The sequence below is a fragment of the Ambystoma mexicanum genome, chromosome 5q, assembly GCF_040938575.1.
Source record: "Ambystoma mexicanum isolate Mex_15411 chromosome 5q, UKY_AmexF1_1, whole genome shotgun sequence".
In the NCBI taxonomy this organism is placed as follows: domain Eukaryota; kingdom Metazoa; phylum Chordata; class Amphibia; order Caudata; family Ambystomatidae; genus Ambystoma; species Ambystoma mexicanum.
Window position 1 is genome coordinate 528,371,012 of NC_090933.1, and position 17,617 is coordinate 528,388,628.

At 50.7% G+C, this 17,617-nt stretch overlaps 24 non-coding genes across 24 annotated transcripts; 12 read left to right on the top strand and 12 right to left on the bottom strand.

Annotated features, from left to right (window-relative positions):
* The first annotated feature begins 208 nt into the window (after positions 1–208).
* On the top strand, positions 209–281 carry TRNAR-CCU (transfer RNA arginine (anticodon CCU)). Its single transcript has one exon. It is a non-coding gene; the product is annotated as a tRNA-Arg (tRNA).
* Positions 282–881: 600 nt separating this feature from the next.
* On the bottom strand, positions 882–954 carry TRNAA-AGC (transfer RNA alanine (anticodon AGC)). Its single transcript has one exon. It is a non-coding gene; the product is annotated as a tRNA-Ala (tRNA).
* A 694-nt stretch (positions 955–1,648) lies between these two features.
* Positions 1,649–1,721, top strand: TRNAR-CCU (transfer RNA arginine (anticodon CCU)). Its single transcript has one exon. It is a non-coding gene; the product is annotated as a tRNA-Arg (tRNA).
* Positions 1,722–2,321: 600 nt separating this feature from the next.
* TRNAA-AGC (transfer RNA alanine (anticodon AGC)) lies at positions 2,322–2,394 on the bottom strand. The gene has a single exon. It is a non-coding gene; the product is annotated as a tRNA-Ala (tRNA).
* Positions 2,395–3,088: 694 nt separating this feature from the next.
* Positions 3,089–3,161, top strand: TRNAR-CCU (transfer RNA arginine (anticodon CCU)). Its single transcript has one exon. It is a non-coding gene; the product is annotated as a tRNA-Arg (tRNA).
* Positions 3,162–3,761: 600 nt separating this feature from the next.
* On the bottom strand, positions 3,762–3,834 carry TRNAA-AGC (transfer RNA alanine (anticodon AGC)). The gene has a single exon. It is a non-coding gene; the product is annotated as a tRNA-Ala (tRNA).
* Positions 3,835–4,528: 694 nt separating this feature from the next.
* TRNAR-CCU (transfer RNA arginine (anticodon CCU)) lies at positions 4,529–4,601 on the top strand. Its single transcript has one exon. It is a non-coding gene; the product is annotated as a tRNA-Arg (tRNA).
* A 600-nt stretch (positions 4,602–5,201) lies between these two features.
* On the bottom strand, positions 5,202–5,274 carry TRNAA-AGC (transfer RNA alanine (anticodon AGC)). Its single transcript has one exon. It is a non-coding gene; the product is annotated as a tRNA-Ala (tRNA).
* A 694-nt stretch (positions 5,275–5,968) lies between these two features.
* TRNAR-CCU (transfer RNA arginine (anticodon CCU)) lies at positions 5,969–6,041 on the top strand. Its single transcript has one exon. It is a non-coding gene; the product is annotated as a tRNA-Arg (tRNA).
* A 600-nt stretch (positions 6,042–6,641) lies between these two features.
* On the bottom strand, positions 6,642–6,714 carry TRNAA-AGC (transfer RNA alanine (anticodon AGC)). Its single transcript has one exon. It is a non-coding gene; the product is annotated as a tRNA-Ala (tRNA).
* A 694-nt stretch (positions 6,715–7,408) lies between these two features.
* On the top strand, positions 7,409–7,481 carry TRNAR-CCU (transfer RNA arginine (anticodon CCU)). The gene has a single exon. It is a non-coding gene; the product is annotated as a tRNA-Arg (tRNA).
* Positions 7,482–8,081: 600 nt separating this feature from the next.
* On the bottom strand, positions 8,082–8,154 carry TRNAA-AGC (transfer RNA alanine (anticodon AGC)). The gene has a single exon. It is a non-coding gene; the product is annotated as a tRNA-Ala (tRNA).
* A 1,364-nt stretch (positions 8,155–9,518) lies between these two features.
* TRNAA-AGC (transfer RNA alanine (anticodon AGC)) lies at positions 9,519–9,591 on the bottom strand. The gene has a single exon. It is a non-coding gene; the product is annotated as a tRNA-Ala (tRNA).
* Positions 9,592–10,285: 694 nt separating this feature from the next.
* On the top strand, positions 10,286–10,358 carry TRNAR-CCU (transfer RNA arginine (anticodon CCU)). The gene has a single exon. It is a non-coding gene; the product is annotated as a tRNA-Arg (tRNA).
* Positions 10,359–10,958: 600 nt separating this feature from the next.
* TRNAA-AGC (transfer RNA alanine (anticodon AGC)) lies at positions 10,959–11,031 on the bottom strand. The gene has a single exon. It is a non-coding gene; the product is annotated as a tRNA-Ala (tRNA).
* A 694-nt stretch (positions 11,032–11,725) lies between these two features.
* TRNAR-CCU (transfer RNA arginine (anticodon CCU)) lies at positions 11,726–11,798 on the top strand. The gene has a single exon. It is a non-coding gene; the product is annotated as a tRNA-Arg (tRNA).
* A 600-nt stretch (positions 11,799–12,398) lies between these two features.
* Positions 12,399–12,471, bottom strand: TRNAA-AGC (transfer RNA alanine (anticodon AGC)). Its single transcript has one exon. It is a non-coding gene; the product is annotated as a tRNA-Ala (tRNA).
* A 694-nt stretch (positions 12,472–13,165) lies between these two features.
* Positions 13,166–13,238, top strand: TRNAR-CCU (transfer RNA arginine (anticodon CCU)). The gene has a single exon. It is a non-coding gene; the product is annotated as a tRNA-Arg (tRNA).
* Positions 13,239–13,838: 600 nt separating this feature from the next.
* TRNAA-AGC (transfer RNA alanine (anticodon AGC)) lies at positions 13,839–13,911 on the bottom strand. The gene has a single exon. It is a non-coding gene; the product is annotated as a tRNA-Ala (tRNA).
* A 694-nt stretch (positions 13,912–14,605) lies between these two features.
* Positions 14,606–14,678, top strand: TRNAR-CCU (transfer RNA arginine (anticodon CCU)). Its single transcript has one exon. It is a non-coding gene; the product is annotated as a tRNA-Arg (tRNA).
* Positions 14,679–15,278: 600 nt separating this feature from the next.
* TRNAA-AGC (transfer RNA alanine (anticodon AGC)) lies at positions 15,279–15,351 on the bottom strand. The gene has a single exon. It is a non-coding gene; the product is annotated as a tRNA-Ala (tRNA).
* Positions 15,352–16,045: 694 nt separating this feature from the next.
* On the top strand, positions 16,046–16,118 carry TRNAR-CCU (transfer RNA arginine (anticodon CCU)). The gene has a single exon. It is a non-coding gene; the product is annotated as a tRNA-Arg (tRNA).
* Positions 16,119–16,718: 600 nt separating this feature from the next.
* On the bottom strand, positions 16,719–16,791 carry TRNAA-AGC (transfer RNA alanine (anticodon AGC)). The gene has a single exon. It is a non-coding gene; the product is annotated as a tRNA-Ala (tRNA).
* A 694-nt stretch (positions 16,792–17,485) lies between these two features.
* On the top strand, positions 17,486–17,558 carry TRNAR-CCU (transfer RNA arginine (anticodon CCU)). The gene has a single exon. It is a non-coding gene; the product is annotated as a tRNA-Arg (tRNA).
* Positions 17,559–17,617: the final 59 nt, after the last annotated feature.

Below are 17,617 nucleotides of genomic sequence, written 5' to 3' on the forward strand. Positions count from 1 at the left end.
AGTTAGGTCTGGGAATTGAGTCCACTTTCCATCGTGTGTCCCATAAAGCGGAAGTGTCCAGCCGAGTGCAAGCAGGTGCCTTTTGCCCGCGTGTGCTGGGACACTGCAGCTTTGGACGTGAGCCAACTTGCCCTTTTCAGTGGGCCAGTACCCGTGACTCCAGTGAGAGAAGAGGAAAAGAAAGAACTTTCCCCTTCTCTGTCGAGTGGCCCCAGTGGCCTAATGGATAAGGCACTGGCCTCCTAAGCCAGGGATTGTGGGTTCGAGTCCCATCTGGGGTGGTTCGTGGCATTTTGTTCACACTTCTGCCAAAGCATGCAAAAGGTTTTTGCGGTAGTAGGGGGTGGGCGCAGGCTAGTACTTTGCTGGGCGCTGTGAAGTCCAGAACGTGCTCTGCTGGTAGCAGACTTTAAATGCCGGGAGACTGCAGAGTGTAGCAACGCCTCATGTCAGCGAAGAGACACAGATGAGTGGTAAGAAAGACAGGGAAAATATGCTTTCTGGAATCAGAGCTCCTGCAGACAGGGCTCACTCTTCTGCCAGCTCCGACCTGCTCCGATGAAAACGAAATAAAAGAGCAAAGGCTGCGCACTTTGAACCAATTATTCGAAGCATCGTATTGAAATGAAATAAAAGGTTAACAGCCCTGGGTGGCATCAAAGTGGAATTTCCTGAATATGTCACCAATGCCATGCAATGCGCCTGTTGCACAGTATCACGCCTGTTGCCGGCCCTCGCGCGGGTGACTCTTTGGGATAGCAGAAAGTGGACGGAAGACTTTTAGGATGATAGTAAAAAAAACAGAAGCGAGCACATGACTTTATTTGCGACGATTGGCGAGTTTTGAATAAAATAGTGAAAATGAAGAAAAAGCGTCTTGCTGGAGAATGCGGGCATCGATCCCGCTACCTCTCGCATGCTAAGCGAGCGCTCTACCATCTGAGCTAATTCCCCTCCTCCTCGAAGGCTCTCGATACACTGCTTCAGAGCTGAAGCACAGTCTCCGGCTCACACCTGCTTGGCTGTCCAGGGACCTGTAGTGCATAAAGCCCTTTCTCTTCATCTGCCGCAGAGGAAATCACAATCTCACCCCTTTGCCCAAAACAAAATACCTTCAGTGGAGCTACAAGTAAAGCTGCAGATGGCCATCCATTGCAACGAGGATTGGCCAACCAGGTATTAATAGCAGAGTGACTCCACTGCCACGCCCTTTCACGCTGGACCTGCGCTTGTGATCAAGAGGCTGCACGCCAGTCCCATAGACCCGAGAGCCCAATTGAAAAGGTGCTTGCTTCTCACTTTATTTCTCTCGCTATTTCTTGCTGTTTTAGGCCGCTGACACGCCGCCTGCAGCCAAAGGACCAGCGCTGGAGTGCCCTTTGTCATTTTTACCAGCTGGCCATATTTTACAATCGAGCGTCAGAATACCAAACAGGTAAGAGTTAGGTCTGGGAATTGAGTCCACTTTCCATCGTGTGTCCCATAAAGCGGAAGTGTCCAGCCGAGTGCAAGCAGGTGCCTTTTGCCCGCGTGTGCTGGGACACTGCAGCTTTGGACGTGAGCCAACTTGCCCTTTTCAGTGGGCCAGTACCCGTGACTCCAGTGAGAGAAGAGGAAAAGAAAGAACTTTCCCCTTCTCTGTCGAGTGGCCCCAGTGGCCTAATGGATAAGGCACTGGCCTCCTAAGCCAGGGATTGTGGGTTCGAGTCCAATCTGGGGTGGTTCGTGGCATTTTATTCACACTTCTGCCAAAGCATGCAAAAGGTTTTTGCGGTAGTAGGGGGTGGGCGCAGGCTAGTACTTTGCTGGGCGCTGTGAAGTCCAGAACGTGCTCTGCTGGTAGCAGACTTTAAATGCCGGGAGACTGCAGAGTGTAGCAACGCCTCATGTCAGCGAAGAGACACAGATGAGTGGTAAGAAAGACAGGGAAAATATGCTTTCTGGAATCAGAGCTCCTGCAGACAGGGCTCACTCTTCTGCCAGCTCCGACCTGCTCCGATGAAAACGAAATAAAAGAGCAAAGGCTGCGCACTTTGAACCAATTATTCGAAGCATCGTATTGAAATGAAATAAAAGGTTAACAGCCCTGGGTGGCATCAAAGTGGAATTTCCTGAATATGTCACCAATGCCATGCAATGCGCCTGTTGCACAGTATCACGCCTGTTGCCGGCCCTCGCGCGGATGACTCTTTGGGATAGCAGAAAGTGGACGGAAGACTTTTAGGATGATAGTAAAAAAAACAGAAGCGAGCACATGACTTTATTTGCGACGATTGGCGAGTTTTGAATAAAATAGTGAAAATGAAGTAAAAGCGCCTTGCTGGAGAATGCGGGCATCGATCCCGCTACCTCTCGCATGCTAAGCGAGCGCTCTACCATCTGAGCTAATTCCCCTCCTCCTCGAAGGCTCTCGATACACTGCTTCAGAGCTGAAGCACAGTCTCCGGCTCACACTTGCTTGGCTGTCCAGGGACCTGTAGTGCATAAAGCCCTTTCTCTTCATCTGCCGCAGAGGAAATCACAATCTCACCCCTTTGCCCAAAACAAAATACCTTCAGTGGAGCTACAAGTAAAGCTGCAGATGGCCATCCATTGCAACGAGGATTGGCCAACCAGGTATTAATAGCAGAGTGACTCCACTGCCACGCCCTTTCACGCTGGACCTGCGCTTGTGATCAAGAGGCTGCACGCCAGTCCCATAGACCCGAGAGCCCAATTGAAAAGGTGCTTGCTTCTCACTTTATTTCTCTCGCTATTTCTTGCTGTTTTAGGCCGCTGACACGCCGCCTGCAGCCAAAGGACCAGCGCTGGAGTGCCCTTTGTCATTTTTACCAGCTGGCCATATTTTACAATCGAGCGTCAGAATACCAAACAGGTAAGAGTTAGGTCTGGGAATTGAGTCCACTTTCCATCGTGTGTCCCATAAAGCGGAAGTGTCCAGCCGAGTGCAAGCAGGTGCCTTTTGCCCGCGTGTGCTGGGACACTGCAGCTTTGGACGTGAGCCAACTTGCCCTTTTCAGTGGGCCAGTACCCGTGACTCCAGTGAGAGAAGAGGAAAAGAAAGAACTTTCCCCTTCTCTGTCGAGTGGCCCCAGTGGCCTAATGGATAAGGCACTGGCCTCCTAAGCCAGGGATTGTGGGTTCGAGTCCCATCTGGGGTGGTTCGTGGCATTTTGTTCACACTTCTGCCAAAGCATGCAAAAGGTTTTTGAGGTAGTAGGGGGTGGGCGCAGGCTAGTACTTTGCTGGGCGCTGTGAAGTCCAGAACGTGCTCTGCTGGTAGCAGACTTTAAATGCCGGGAGACTGCAGAGTGTAGCAACCCCTCATGTCAGCGAAGAGACACAGATGAGTGGTAAGAAAGACAGGGAAAATATGCTTTCTGGAATCAGAGCTCCTGCAGACAGGGCTCACTCTTCTGCCAGCTCCGACCTGCTCCGATGAAAACGAAATAAAAGAGCAAAGGCTGCGCACTTTGAACCAATTATTCGAAGCATCGTATTGAAATGAAATAAAAGGTTAACAGCCCTGGGTGGCATCAAAGTGGAATTTCCTGAATATGTCACCAATGCCATGCAATGCGCCTGTTGCACAGTATCACGCCTGTTGCCGGCCCTCGCGCGGGTGACTCTTTGGGATAGCAGAAAGTGGACGGAAGACTTTTAGGATGATAGTAAAAAAAACAGAAGCGAGCACATGACTTTATTTGCGACGATTGGCGAGTTTTGAATAAAATAGTGAAAATGAAGAAAAAGCGTCTTGCTGGAGAATGCGGGCATCGATCCCGCTACCTCTCGCATGCTAAGCGAGCGCTCTACCATCTGAGCTAATTCCCCTCCTCCTCGAAGGCTCTCGATACACTGCTTCAGAGCTGAAGCACAGTCTCCGGCTCACACCTGCTTGGCTGTCCAGGGACCTGTAGTGCATAAAGCCCTTTCTCTTCATCTGCCGCAGAGGAAATCACAATCTCACCCCTTTGCCCAAAACAAAATACCTTCAGTGGAGCTACAAGTAAAGCTGCAGATGGCCATCCATTGCAACGAGGATTGGCCAACCAGGTATTAATAGCAGAGTGACTCCACTGCCACGCCCTTTCACGCTGGACCTGCGCTTGTGATCAAGAGGCTGCACGCCAGTCCCATAGACCCGAGAGCCCAATTGAAAAGGTGCTTGCTTCTCACTTTATTTCTCTCGCTATTTCTTGCTGTTTTAGGCCGCTGACACGCCGCCTGCAGCCAAAGGACCAGCGCTGGAGTGCCCTTTGTCATTTTTACCAGCTGGCCATATTTTACAATCGAGCGTCAGAATACCAAACAGGTAAGAGTTAGGTCTGGGAATTGAGTCCACTTTCCATCGTGTGTCCCATAAAGCGGAAGTGTCCAGCCGAGTGCAAGCAGGTGCCTTTTGCCCGCGTGTGCTGGGACACTGCAGCTTTGGACGTGAGCCAACTTGCCCTTTTCAGTGGGCCAGTACCTGTGACTCCAGTGAGAGAAGAGGAAAAGAAAGAACTTTCCCCTTCTCTGACGAGTGGCCCCAGTGGCCTAATGGATAAGGCACTGGCCTCCTAAGCCAGGGATTGTGGGTTCGAGTCCCATCTGGGGTGGTTCGTGGCATTTTGTTCACACTTCTGCCAAAGCATGCAAAAGGTTTTTGCGGTAGTAGGGGGTGGGCGCAGGCTAGTACTTTGCTGGGCGCTGTGAAGTCCAGAACGTGCTCTGCTGGTAGCAGACTTTAAATGCCGGGAGACTGCAGAGTGTAGCAACGCCTCATGTCAGCGAAGAGACACAGATGAGTGGTAAGAAAGACAGGGAAAATATGCTTTCTGGAATCAGAGCTCCTGCAGACAGGGCTCACTCTTCTGCCAGCTCCGACCTGCTCCGATGAAAACGAAATAAAAGAGCAAAGGCTGCGCACTTTGAACCAATTATTCGAAGCATCGTATTGAAATGAAATAAAAGGTTAACAGCCCTGGGTGGCATCAAAGTGGAATTTCCTGAATATGTCACCAATGCCATGCAATGCGCCTGTTGCACAGTATCACGCCTGTTGCCGGCCCTCGCGCGGATGACTCTTTGGGATAGCAGAAAGTGGACGGAAGACTTTTAGGATGATAGTAAAAAAAACAGAAGCGAGCACATGACTTTATTTGCGACGATTGGCGAGTTTTGAATAAAATAGTGAAAATGAAGAAAAAGCGTCTTGCTGGAGAATGCGGGCATCGATCCCGCTACCTCTCGCATGCTAAGCGAGCGCTCTACCATCTGAGCTAATTCCCCTCCTCCTCGAAGGCTCTCGATACACTGCTTCAGAGCTGAAGCACAGTCTCCGGCTCACACTTGCTTGGCTGTCCAGGGACCTGTAGTGCATAAAGCCCTTTCTCTTCATCTGCCGCAGAGGAAATCACAATCTCACCCCTTTGCCCAAAACAAAATACCTTCAGTGGAGCTACAAGTAAAGCTGCAGATGGCCATCCATTGCAACGAGGATTGGCCAACCAGGTATTAATAGCAGAGTGACTCCACTGCCACGCCCTTTCACGCTGGACCTGCGCTTGTGATCAAGAGGCTGCACGCCAGTCCCATAGACCCGAGAGCCCAATTGAAAAGGTGCTTGCTTCTCACTTTATTTCTCTCGCTATTTCTTGCTGTTTTAGGCCGCTGACACGCCGCCTGCAGCCAAAGGACCAGCGCTGGAGTGCCCTTTGTCATTTTTACCAGCTTGCCATATTTTACAATCGAGCGTCAGAATACCAAACAGGTAAGAGTTAGGTCTGGGAATTGAGTCCACTTTCCATCGTGTGTCCCATAAAGCGGAAGTGTCCAGCCGAGTGCAAGCAGGTGCCTTTTGCCCGCGTGTGCTGGGACACTGCAGCTTTGGACGTGAGCCAACTTGCCCTTTTCAGTGGGCCAGTACCTGTGACTCCAGTGAGAGAAGAGGAAAAGAAAGAACTTTCCCCTTCTCTGTCGAGTGGCCCCAGTGGCCTAATGGATAAGGCACTGGCCTCCTAAGCCAGGGATTGTGGGTTCGAGTCCCATCTGGGGTGGTTCGTGGCATTTTGTTCACACTTCTGCCAAAGCATGCAAAAGCTTTTCGCGGTAGTAGGGGGTGGGCGCAGGCTAGTACTTTGCTGGGCGCTGTGAAGTCCAGAACGTGCTCTGCTGGTAGCAGACTTTAAATGCCGGGAGACTGCAGAGTGTAGCAACGCCTCATGTCAGCAAAGAGACACAGATGAGTGGTAAGAAAGACAGGGAAAATATGCTTTCTGGAATCAGAGCTCCTGCAGACAGGGCTCACTCTTCTGCCAGCTCCGACCTGCTCCGATGAAAACGAAATAAAAGAGCAAAGGCTGCGCACTTTGAACCAATTATTCGAAGCATCGTATTGAAATGAAATAAAAGGTTAACAGCCCTGGGTGGCATCAAAGTGGAATTTCCTGAATATGTCACCAATGCCATGCAATGCGCCTGTTGCACAGTATCACGCCTGTTGCCGGCCCTCGCGCGGATGACTCTTTGGGATAGCAGAAAGTGGACGGAAGACTTTTAGGATGATAGTAAAAAAAACAGAAGCGAGCACATGACTTTATTTGCGACGATTGGCGAGTTTTGAATAAAATAGTGAAAATGAAGTAAAAGCGTCTTGCTGGAGAATGCGGGCATCGATCCCGCTACCTCTCGCATGCTAAGCGAGCGCTCTACCATCTGAGCTAATTCCCCTCCTCCTCGAAGGCTCTCGATACACTGCTTCAGAGCTGAAGCACAGTCTCCGGCTCACACTTGCTTGGCTGTCCAGGGACCTGTAGTGCATAAAGCCCTTTCTCTTCATCTGCCGCAGAGGAAATCACAATCTCACCCCTTTGCCCAAAACAAAATACCTTCAGTGGAGCTACAAGTAAAGCTGCAGATGGCCATCCATTGCAACGAGGATTGGCCAACCAGGTATTAATAGCAGAGTGACTCCACTGCCACGCCCTTTCACGCTGGACCTGCGCTTGTGATCAAGAGGCTGCACGCCAGTCCCATAGACCCGAGAGCCCAATTGAAAAGGTGCTTGCTTCTCACTTTATTTCTCTCGCTATTTCTTGCTGTTTTAGGCCGCTGACACGCCGCCTGCAGCCAAAGGACCAGCGCTGGAGTGCCCTTTGTCATTTTTACCAGCTGGCCATATTTTACAATCGAGCGTCAGAATACCAAACAGGTAAGAGTTAGGTCTGGGAATTGAGTCCACTTTCCATCGTGTGTCCCATAAAGCGGAAGTGTCCAGCCGAGTGCAAGCAGGTGCCTTTTGCCCGCGTGTGCTGGGACACTGCAGCTTTGGACGTGAGCCAACTTGCCCTTTTCAGTGGGCCAGTACCCGTGACTCCAGTGAGAGAAGAGGAAAAGAAATAACTTTCCCCTTCTCTGTCGAGTTGCCCCAGTGGCCTAATGGATAAGGCACTGGCCTCCTAAGCCAGGGATTGTGGGTTCGAGTCCCATCTGGGGTGGTTCGTGGCATTTTGTTCACACTTCTGCCAAAGCATGCAAAAGGTTTTTGCGGTAGTAGGGGGTGGGCGCAGGCTAGTACTTTGCTGGGCGCTGTGAAGTCCAGAACCTGCTCTGCTGGTAGCAGACTTTAAATGCCGGGAGACTGCAGAGTGTAGCAACCCCTCATGTCAGCGAAGAGACACAGATGAGTGGTAAGAAAGACAGGGAAAATATGCTTTCTGGAATCAGAGCTCCTGCAGACAGGGCTCACTCTTCTGCCAGCTCCGACCTGCTCCGATGAAAACGAAATAAAAGAGCAAAGGCTGCGCACTTTGAACCAATTATTCGAAGCATCGTATTGAAATGAAATAAAAGGTTAACAGCCCTGGGTGGCATCAAAGTGGAATTTCCTGAATATGTCACCAATGCCATGCAATGCGCCTGTTGCACAGTATCACGCCTGTTGCCGGCCCTCGCGCGGATGACTCTTTGGGATAGCAGAAAGTGGACGGAAGACTTTTAGGATGATAGTAAAAAAAACAGAAGCGAGCACATGACTTTATTTGCGACGATTGGCGAGTTTTGAATAAAATAGTGAAAATGAAGAAAAAGCGTCTTGCTGGAGAATGCGGGCATCGATCCCGCTACCTCTCGCATGCTAAGCGAGCGCTCTACCATCTGAGCTAATTCCCCTCCTCCTCGAAGGCTCTCGATACACTGCTTCAGAGCTGAAGCACAGTCTCCGGCTCACACTTGCTTGGCTGTCCAGGGACCTGTAGTGCATAAAGCCCTTTCTCTTCATCTGCCGCAGAGGAAATCACAATCTCACCCCTTTGCCCAAAACAAAATACCTTCAGTGGAGCTACAAGTAAAGCTGCAGATGGCCATCCATTGCAACGAGGATTGGCCAACCAGGTATTAATAGCAGAGTGACTCCACTGCCACGCCCTTTCACGCTGGACCTGCGCTTGTGATCAAGAGGCTGCACGCCAGTCCCATAGACCCGAGAGCCCAATTGAAAAGGTGCTTGCTTCTCACTTTATTTCTCTCGCTATTTCTTGCTGTTTTAGGCCGCTGACACGCCGCCTGCAGCCAAAGGACCAGCGCTGGAGTGCCCTTTGTCATTTTTACCAGCTGGCCATATTTTACAATCGAGCGTCAGAATACCAAACAGGTAAGAGTTAGGTCTGGGAATTGAGTCCACTTTCCATCGTGTGTCCCATAAAGCGGAAGTGTCCAGCCGAGTGCAAGCAGGTGCCTTTTGCCCGCGTGTGCTGGGACACTGCAGCTTTGGACGTGAGCCAACTTGCCCTTTTCAGTGGGCCAGTACCCGTGACTCCAGTGAGAGAAGAGGAAAAGAAAGAACTTTCCCCTTCTCTGTCGAGTTGCCCCAGTGGCCTAATGGATAAGGCACTGGTCTTAAGCCAGGGATTGTGGGTTCGAGTCCCATCTGGGGTGGTTCGTGGCATTTTGTTCACACTTCTGCCAAAGCATGCAAAAGGTTTTTGCGGTAGTAGGGGGTGGGCGCAGGCTAGTACTTTGCTGGGCGCTGTGAAGTCCAGAACGTGCTCTGCTGGTAGCAGACTTTAAATGCGGGAGACTGCAGAGTGTAGCAACCCCTCATGTCAGCGAAGAGACACAGATGAGTGGTAAGAAAGACAGGGAAAATATGCTTTCTGGAATCAGAGCTCCTGCAGACAGGGCTCACTCTTCTGCCAGCTCCGACCTGCTCCGATGAAAACGAAATAAAAGAGCAAAGGCTGCGCACTTTGAACCAATTATTCGAAGCATCGTATTGAAATGAAATAAAAGGTTAACAGCCCTGGGTGGCATCAAAGTGGAATTTCCTGAATATGTCACCAATGCCATGCAATGCGCCTGTTGCACAGTATCACGCCTGTTGCCGGCCCTCGCGCGGATGACTCTTTGGGATAGCAGAAAGTGGACGGAAGACTTTTAGGATGATAGTAAAAAAAACAGAAGCGAGCACATGACTTTATTTGCGACGATTGGCGAGTTTTGAATAAAATAGTGAAAATGAAGTAAAAGCGTCTTGCTGGAGAATGCGGGCATCGATCCCGCTACCTCTCGCATGCTAAGCGAGCGCTCTACCATCTGAGCTAATTCCCCTCCTCCTCGAAGGCTCTCGATACACTGCTTCAGAGCTGAAGCACAGTCTCCGGCTCACACTTGCTTGGCTGTCCAGGGACCTGTAGTGCATAAAGCCCTTTCTCTTCATCTGCCGCAGAGGAAATCACAATCTCACCCCTTTGCCCAAAACAAAATACCTTCAGTGGAGCTACAAGTAAAGCTGCAGATGGCCATCCATTGCAACGAGGATTGGCCAACCAGGTATTAATAGCAGAGTGACTCCACTGCCACGCCCTTTCACGCTGGACCTGCGCTTGTGATCAAGAGGCTGCACGCCAGTCCCATAGACCCGAGAGCCCAATTGAAAAGGTGCTTGCTTCTCACTTTATTTCTCTCGCTATTTCTTGCTGTTTTAGGCCGCTGACACGCCGCCTGCAGCCAAAGGACCAGCGCTGGAGTGCCCTTTGTCATTTTTACCAGCTGGCCATATTTTACAATCGAGCGTCAGAATACCAAACAGGTAAGAGTTAGGTCTGGGAATTGAGTCCACTTTCCATCGTGTGTCCCATAAAGCGGAAGTGTCCAGCCGAGTGCAAGCAGGTGCCTTTTGCCCGCGTGTGCTGGGACACTGCAGCTTTGGACGTGAGCCAACTTGCCCTTTTCAGTGGGCCAGTACCTGTGACTCCAGTGAGAGAAGAGGAAAAGAAAGAACTTTCCCCTTCTCTGACGAGTGGCCCCAGTGGCCTAATGGATAAGGCACTGGCCTCCTAAGCCAGGGATTGTGGGTTCGAGTCCCATCTGGGGTGGTTCGTGGCATTTTGTTCACACTTCTGCCAAAGCATGCAAAAGGTTTTTGCGGTAGTAGGGGGTGGGCGCAGGCTAGTACTTTGCTGGGCGCTGTGAAGTCCAGAACGTGCTCTGCTGGTAGCAGACTTTAAATGCCGGGAGACTGCAGAGTGTAGCAACGCCTCATGTCAGCGAAGAGACACAGATGAGTGGTAAGAAAGACAGGGAAAATATGCTTTCTGGAATCAGAGCTCCTGCAGACAGGGCTCACTCTTCTGCCAGCTCCGACCTGCTCCGATGAAAACGAAATAAAAGAGCAAAGGCTGCGCACTTTGAACCAATTATTCGAAGCATCGTATTGAAATGAAATAAAAGGTTAACAGCCCTGGGTGGCATCAAAGTGGAATTTCCTGAATATGTCACCAATGCCATGCAATGCGCCTGTTGCACAGTATCACGCCTGTTGCCGGCCCTCGCGCGGATGACTCTTTGGGATAGCAGAAAGTGGACGGAAGACTTTTAGGATGATAGTAAAAAAAACAGAAGCGAGCACATGACTTTATTTGCGACGATTGGCGAGTTTTGAATAAAATAGTGAAAATGAAGTAAAAGCGTCTTGCTGGAGAATGCGGGCATCGATCCCGCTACCTCTCGCATGCTAAGCGAGCGCTCTACCATCTGAGCTAATTCCCCTCCTCCTCGAAGGCTCTCGATACACTGCTTCAGAGCTGAAGCACAGTCTCCGGCTCACACTTGCTTGGCTGTCCAGGGACCTGTAGTGCATAAAGCCCTTTCTCTTCATCTGCCGCAGAGGAAATCACAATCTCACCCCTTTGCCCAAAACAAAATACCTTCAGTGGAGCTACAAGTAAAGCTGCAGATGGCCATCCATTGCAACGAGGATTGGCCAACCAGGTATTAATAGCAGAGTGACTCCACTGCCACGCCCTTTCACGCTGGACCTGCGCTTGTGATCAAGAGGCTGCACGCCAGTCCCATAGACCCGAGAGCCCAATTGAAAAGGTGCTTGCTTCTCACTTTATTTCTCTCGCTATTTCTTGCTGTTTTAGGCCGTTGACACGCCGCCTGCAGCCAAAGGACCAGCGCTGGAGTGCCCTTTGTCATTTTTACCAGCTGGCCATATTTTACAATCGAGCGTCAGAATACCAAACAGGTAAGAGTTAGGTCTGGGAATTGAGTCCACTTTCCATCGTGTGTCCCATAAAGCGGAAGTGTCCAGCCGAGTGCAAGCAGGTGCCTTTTGCCCGCGTGTGCTGGGACACTGCAGCTTTGGACGTGAGCCAACTTGCCCTTTTCAGTGGGCCAGTACCCGTGACTCCAGTGAGAGAAGAGGAAAAGAAAGAACTTTCCCCTTCTCTGTCGAGTGGCCCCAGTGGCCTAATGGATAAGGCACTGGCCTCCTAAGCCAGGGATTGTGGGTTCGAGTCCCATCTGGGGTGGTTCGTGGCATTTTGTTCACACTTCTGCCAAAGCATGCAAAAGGTTTTTGCGGTAGTAGGGGGTGGGCGCAGGCTAGTACTTTGCTGGGCGCTGTGAAGTCCAGAACGTGCTCTGCTGGTAGCAGACTTTAAATGCCGGGAGACTGCAGAGTGTAGCAACGCCTCATGTCAGCGAAGAGACACAGATGAGTGGTAAGAAAGACAGGGAAAATATGCTTTCTGGAATCAGAGCTCCTGCAGACAGGGCTCACTCTTCTGCCAGCTCCGACCTGCTCCGATGAAAACGAAATAAAAGAGCAAAGGCTGCGCACTTTGAACCAATTATTCGAAGCATCGTATTGAAATGAAATAAAAGGTTAACAGCCCTGGGTGGCATCAAAGTGGAATTTCCTGAATATGTCACCAATGCCATGCAATGCGCCTGTTGCACAGTATCACGCCTGTTGCCGGCCCTCGCGCGGGTGACTCTTTGGGATAGCAGAAAGTGGACGGAAGACTTTTAGGATGATAGTAAAAAAAACAGAAGCGAGCACATGACTTTATTTGCGACGATTGGCGAGTTTTGAATAAAATAGTGAAAATGAAGAAAAAGCGTCTTGCTGGAGAATGCGGGCATCGATCCCGCTACCTCTCGCATGCTAAGCGAGCGCTCTACCATCTGAGCTAATTCCCCTCCTCCTCGAAGGCTCTCGATACACTGCTTCAGAGCTGAAGCACAGTCTCCGGCTCACACCTGCTTGGCTGTCCAGGGACCTGTAGTGCATAAAGCCCTTTCTCTTCATCTGCCGCAGAGGAAATCACAATCTCACCCCTTTGCCCAAAACAAAATACCTTCAGTGGAGCTACAAGTAAAGCTGCAGATGGCCATCCATTGCAACGAGGATTGGCCAACCAGGTATTAATAGCAGAGTGACTCCACTGCCACGCCCTTTCACGCTGGACCTGCGCTTGTGATCAAGAGGCTGCACGCCAGTCCCATAGACCCGAGAGCCCAATTGAAAAGGTGCTTGCTTCTCACTTTATTTCTCTCGCTATTTCTTGCTGTTTTAGGCCGCTGACACGCCGCCTGCAGCCAAAGGACCAGCGCTGGAGTGCCCTTTGTCATTTTTACCAGCTGGCCATATTTTACAATCGAGCGTCAGAATACCAAACAGGTAAGAGTTAGGTCTGGGAATTGAGTCCACTTTCCATCGTGTGTCCCATAAAGCGGAAGTGTCCAGCCGAGTGCAAGCAGGTGCCTTTTGCCCGCGTGTGCTGGGACACTGCAGCTTTGGACGTGAGCCAACTTGCCCTTTTCAGTGGGCCAGTACCCGTGACTCCAGTGAGAGAAGAGGAAAAGAAAGAACTTTCCCCTTCTCTGTCGAGTGGCCCCAGTGGCCTAATGGATAAGGCACTGGCCTCCTAAGCCAGGGATTGTGGGTTCGAGTCCCATCTGGGGTGGTTCGTGGCATTTTGTTCACACTTCTGCCAAAGCATGCAAAAGGTTTTTGCGGTAGTAGGGGGTGGGCGCAGGCTAGTACTTTGCTGGGCGCTGTGAAGTCCAGAACGTGCTCTGCTGGTAGCAGACTTTAAATGCCGGGAGACTGCAGAGTGTAGCAACGCCTCATGTCAGCGAAGAGACACAGATGAGTGGTAAGAAAGACAGGGAAAATATGCTTTCTGGAATCAGAGCTCCTGCAGACAGGGCTCACTCTTCTGCCAGCTCCGACCTGCTCTGATGAAAACGAAATAAAAGAGCAAAGGCTGCGCACTTTGAACCAATTATTCGAAGCATCGTATTGAAATGAAATAAAAGGTTAACAGCCCTGGGTGGCATCAAAGTGGAATTTCCTGAATATGTCACCAATGCCATGCAATGCGCCTGTTGCACAGTATCACGCCTGTTGCCGGCCCTCGCGCGGATGACTCTTTGGGATAGCAGAAAGTGGACGGAAGACTTTTAGGATGATAGTAAAAAAAACAGAAGCGAGCACATGACTTTATTTGCGACGATTGGCGAGTTTTGAATAAAATAGTGAAAATGAAGTAAAAGCGTCTTGCTGGAGAATGCGGGCATCGATCCCGCTACCTCTCGCATGCTAAGCGAGCGCTCTACCATCTGAGCTAATTCCCCTCCTCCTCGAAGGCTCTCGATACACTGCTTCAGAGCTGAAGCACAGTCTCCGGCTCACACTTGCTTGGCTGTCCAGGGACCTGTAGTGCATAAAGCCCTTTCTCTTCATCTGCCGCAGAGGAAATCACAATCTCACCCCTTTGCCCAAAACAAAATACCTTCAGTGGAGCTACAAGTAAAGCTGCAGATGGCCATCCATTGCAACGAGGATTGGCCAACCAGGTATTAATAGCAGAGTGACTCCACTGCCACGCCCTTTCACGCTGGACCTGCGCTTGTGATCAAGAGGCTGCACGCCAGTCCCATAGACCCGAGAGCCCAATTGAAAAGGTGCTTGCTTCTCACTTTATTTCTCTCGCTATTTCTTGCTGTTTTAGGCCGTTGACACGCCGCCTGCAGCCAAAGGACCAGCGCTGGAGTGCCCTTTGTCATTTTTACCAGCTGGCCATATTTTACAATCGAGCGTCAGAATACCAAACAGGTAAGAGTTAGGTCTGGGAATTGAGTCCACTTTCCATCGTGTGTCCCATAAAGCGGAAGTGTCCAGCCGAGTGCAAGCAGGTGCCTTTTGCCCGCGTGTGCTGGGACACTGCAGCTTTGGACGTGAGCCAACTTGCCCTTTTCAGTGGGCCAGTACCCGTGACTCCAGTGAGAGAAGAGGAAAAGAAAGAACTTTCCCCTTCTCTGTCGAGTGGCCCCAGTGGCCTAATGGATAAGGCACTGGCCTCCTAAGCCAGGGATTGTGGGTTCGAGTCCCATCTGGGGTGGTTCGTGGCATTTTGTTCACACTTCTGCCAAAGCATGCAAAAGGTTTTTGCGGTAGTAGGGGGTGGGCGCAGGCTAGTACTTTGCTGGGCGCTGTGAAGTCCAGAACGTGCTCTGCTGGTAGCAGACTTTAAATGCCGGGAGACTGCAGAGTGTAGCAACGCCTCATGTCAGCGAAGAGACACAGATGAGTGGTAAGAAAGACAGGGAAAATATGCTTTCTGGAATCAGAGCTCCTGCAGACAGGGCTCACTCTTCTGCCAGCTCCGACCTGCTCCGATGAAAACGAAATAAAAGAGCAAAGGCTGCGCACTTTGAACCAATTATTCGAAGCATCGTATTGAAATGAAATAAAAGGTTAACAGCCCTGGGTGGCATCAAAGTGGAATTTCCTGAATATGTCACCAATGCCATGCAATGCGCCTGTTGCACAGTATCACGCCTGTTGCCGGCCCTCGCGCGGGTGACTCTTTGGGATAGCAGAAAGTGGACGGAAGACTTTTAGGATGATAGTAAAAAAAACAGAAGCGAGCACATGACTTTATTTGCGACGATTGGCGAGTTTTGAATAAAATAGTGAAAATGAAGAAAAAGCGTCTTGCTGGAGAATGCGGGCATCGATCCCGCTACCTCTCGCATGCTAAGCGAGCGCTCTACCATCTGAGCTAATTCCCCTCCTCCTCGAAGGCTCTCGATACACTGCTTCAGAGCTGAAGCACAGTCTCCGGCTCACACCTGCTTGGCTGTCCAGGGACCTGTAGTGCATAAAGCCCTTTCTCTTCATCTGCCGCAGAGGAAATCACAATCTCACCCCTTTGCCCAAAACAAAATACCTTCAGTGGAGCTACAAGTAAAGCTGCAGATGGCCATCCATTGCAACGAGGATTGGCCAACCAGGTATTAATAGCAGAGTGACTCCACTGCCACGCCCTTTCACGCTGGACCTGCGCTTGTGATCAAGAGGCTGCACGCCAGTCCCATAGACCCGAGAGCCCAATTGAAAAGGTGCTTGCTTCTCACTTTATTTCTCTCGCTATTTCTTGCTGTTTTAGGCCGCTGACACGCCGCCTGCAGCCAAAGGACCAGCGCTGGAGTGCCCTTTGTCATTTTTACCAGCTGGCCATATTTTACAATCGAGCGTCAGAATACCAAACAGGTAAGAGTTAGGTCTGGGAATTGAGTCCACTTTCCATCGTGTGTCCCATAAAGCGGAAGTGTCCAGCCGAGTGCAAGCAGGTGCCTTTTGCCCGCGTGTGCTGGGACACTGCAGCTTTGGACGTGAGCCAACTTGCCCTTTTCAGTGGGCCAGTACCCGTGACTCCAGTGAGAGAAGAGGAAAAGAAAGAACTTTCCCCTTCTCTGTCGAGTGGCCCCAGTGGCCTAATGGATAAGGCACTGGCCTCCTAAGCCAGGGATTGTGGGTTCGAGTCCCATCTGGGGTGGTTCGTGGCATTTTGTTCACACTTCTGCCAAAGCATGCAAAAGGTTTTTGCGGTAGTAGGGGGTGGGCGCAGGCTAGTACTTTGCTGGGCGCTGTGAAGTCCAGAACGTGCTCTGCTGGTAGCAGACTTTAAATGCCGGGAGACTGCAGAGTGTAGCAACGCCTCATGTCAGCGAAGAGACACAGATGAGTGGTAAGAAAGACAGGGAAAATATGCTTTCTGGAATCAGAGCTCCTGCAGACAGGGCTCACTCTTCTGCCAGCTCCGACCTGCTCCGATGAAAACGAAATAAAAGAGCAAAGGCTGCGCACTTTGAACCAATTATTCGAAGCATCGTATTGAAATGAAATAAAAGGTTAACAGCCCTGGGTGGCATCAAAGTGGAATTTCCTGAATATGTCACCAATGCCATGCAATGCGCCTGTTGCACAGTATCACGCCTGTTGCCGGCCCTCGCGCGGATGACTCTTTGGGATAGCAGAAAGTGGACGGAAGACTTTTAGGATGATAGTAAAAAAAACAGAAGCGAGCACATGACTTTATTTGCGACGATTGGCGAGTTTTGAATAAAATAGTGAAAATGAAGTAAAAGCGTCTTGCTGGAGAATGCGGGCATCGATCCCGCTACCTCTCGCATGCTAAGCGAGCGCTCTACCATCTGAGCTAATTCCCCTCCTCCTCGAAGGCTCTCGATACACTGCTTCAGAGCTGAAGCACAGTCTCCGGCTCACACCTGCTTGGCTGTCCAGGGACCTGTAGTGCATAAAGCCCTTTCTCTTCATCTGCCGCAGAGGAAATCACAATCTCACCCCTTTGCCCAAAACAAAATACCTTCAGTGGAGCTACAAGTAAAGCTGCAGATGGCCATCCATTGCAACGAGGATTGGCCAACCAGGTATTAATAGCAGAGTGACTCCACTGCCACGCCCTTTCACGCTGGACCTGCGCTTGTGATCAAGAGGCTGCACGCCAGTCCCATAGACCCGAGAGCCCAATTGAAAAGGTGCTTGCTTCTCACTTTATTTCTCTCGCTATTTCTTGCTGTTTTAGGCCGCTGACACGCCGCCTGCAGCCAAAGGACCAGCGCTGGAGTGCCCTTTGTCATTTTTACCAGCTGGCCATATTTTACAATCGAGCGTCAGAATACCAAACAGGTAAGAGTTAGGTCTGGGAATTGAGTCCACTTTCCATCGTGTGTCCCATAAAGCGGAAGTGTCCAGCCGAGTGCAAGCAGGTGCCTTTTGCCCGCGTGTGCTGGGACACTGCAGCTTTGGACGTGAGCCAACTTGCCCTTTTCAGTGGGCCAGTACCTGTGACTCCAGTGAGAGAAGAGGAAAAGAAAGAACTTTCCCCTTCTCTGACGAGTGGCCCCAGTGGCCTAATGGATAAGGCACTGGCCTCCTAAGCCAGGGATTGTGGGTTCGAGTCCCATCTGGGGTGGTTCGTGGCATTTTGTTCACACTTCTGCCAAAGCATGCAAAAGGTTTTTGCGGTAGTAG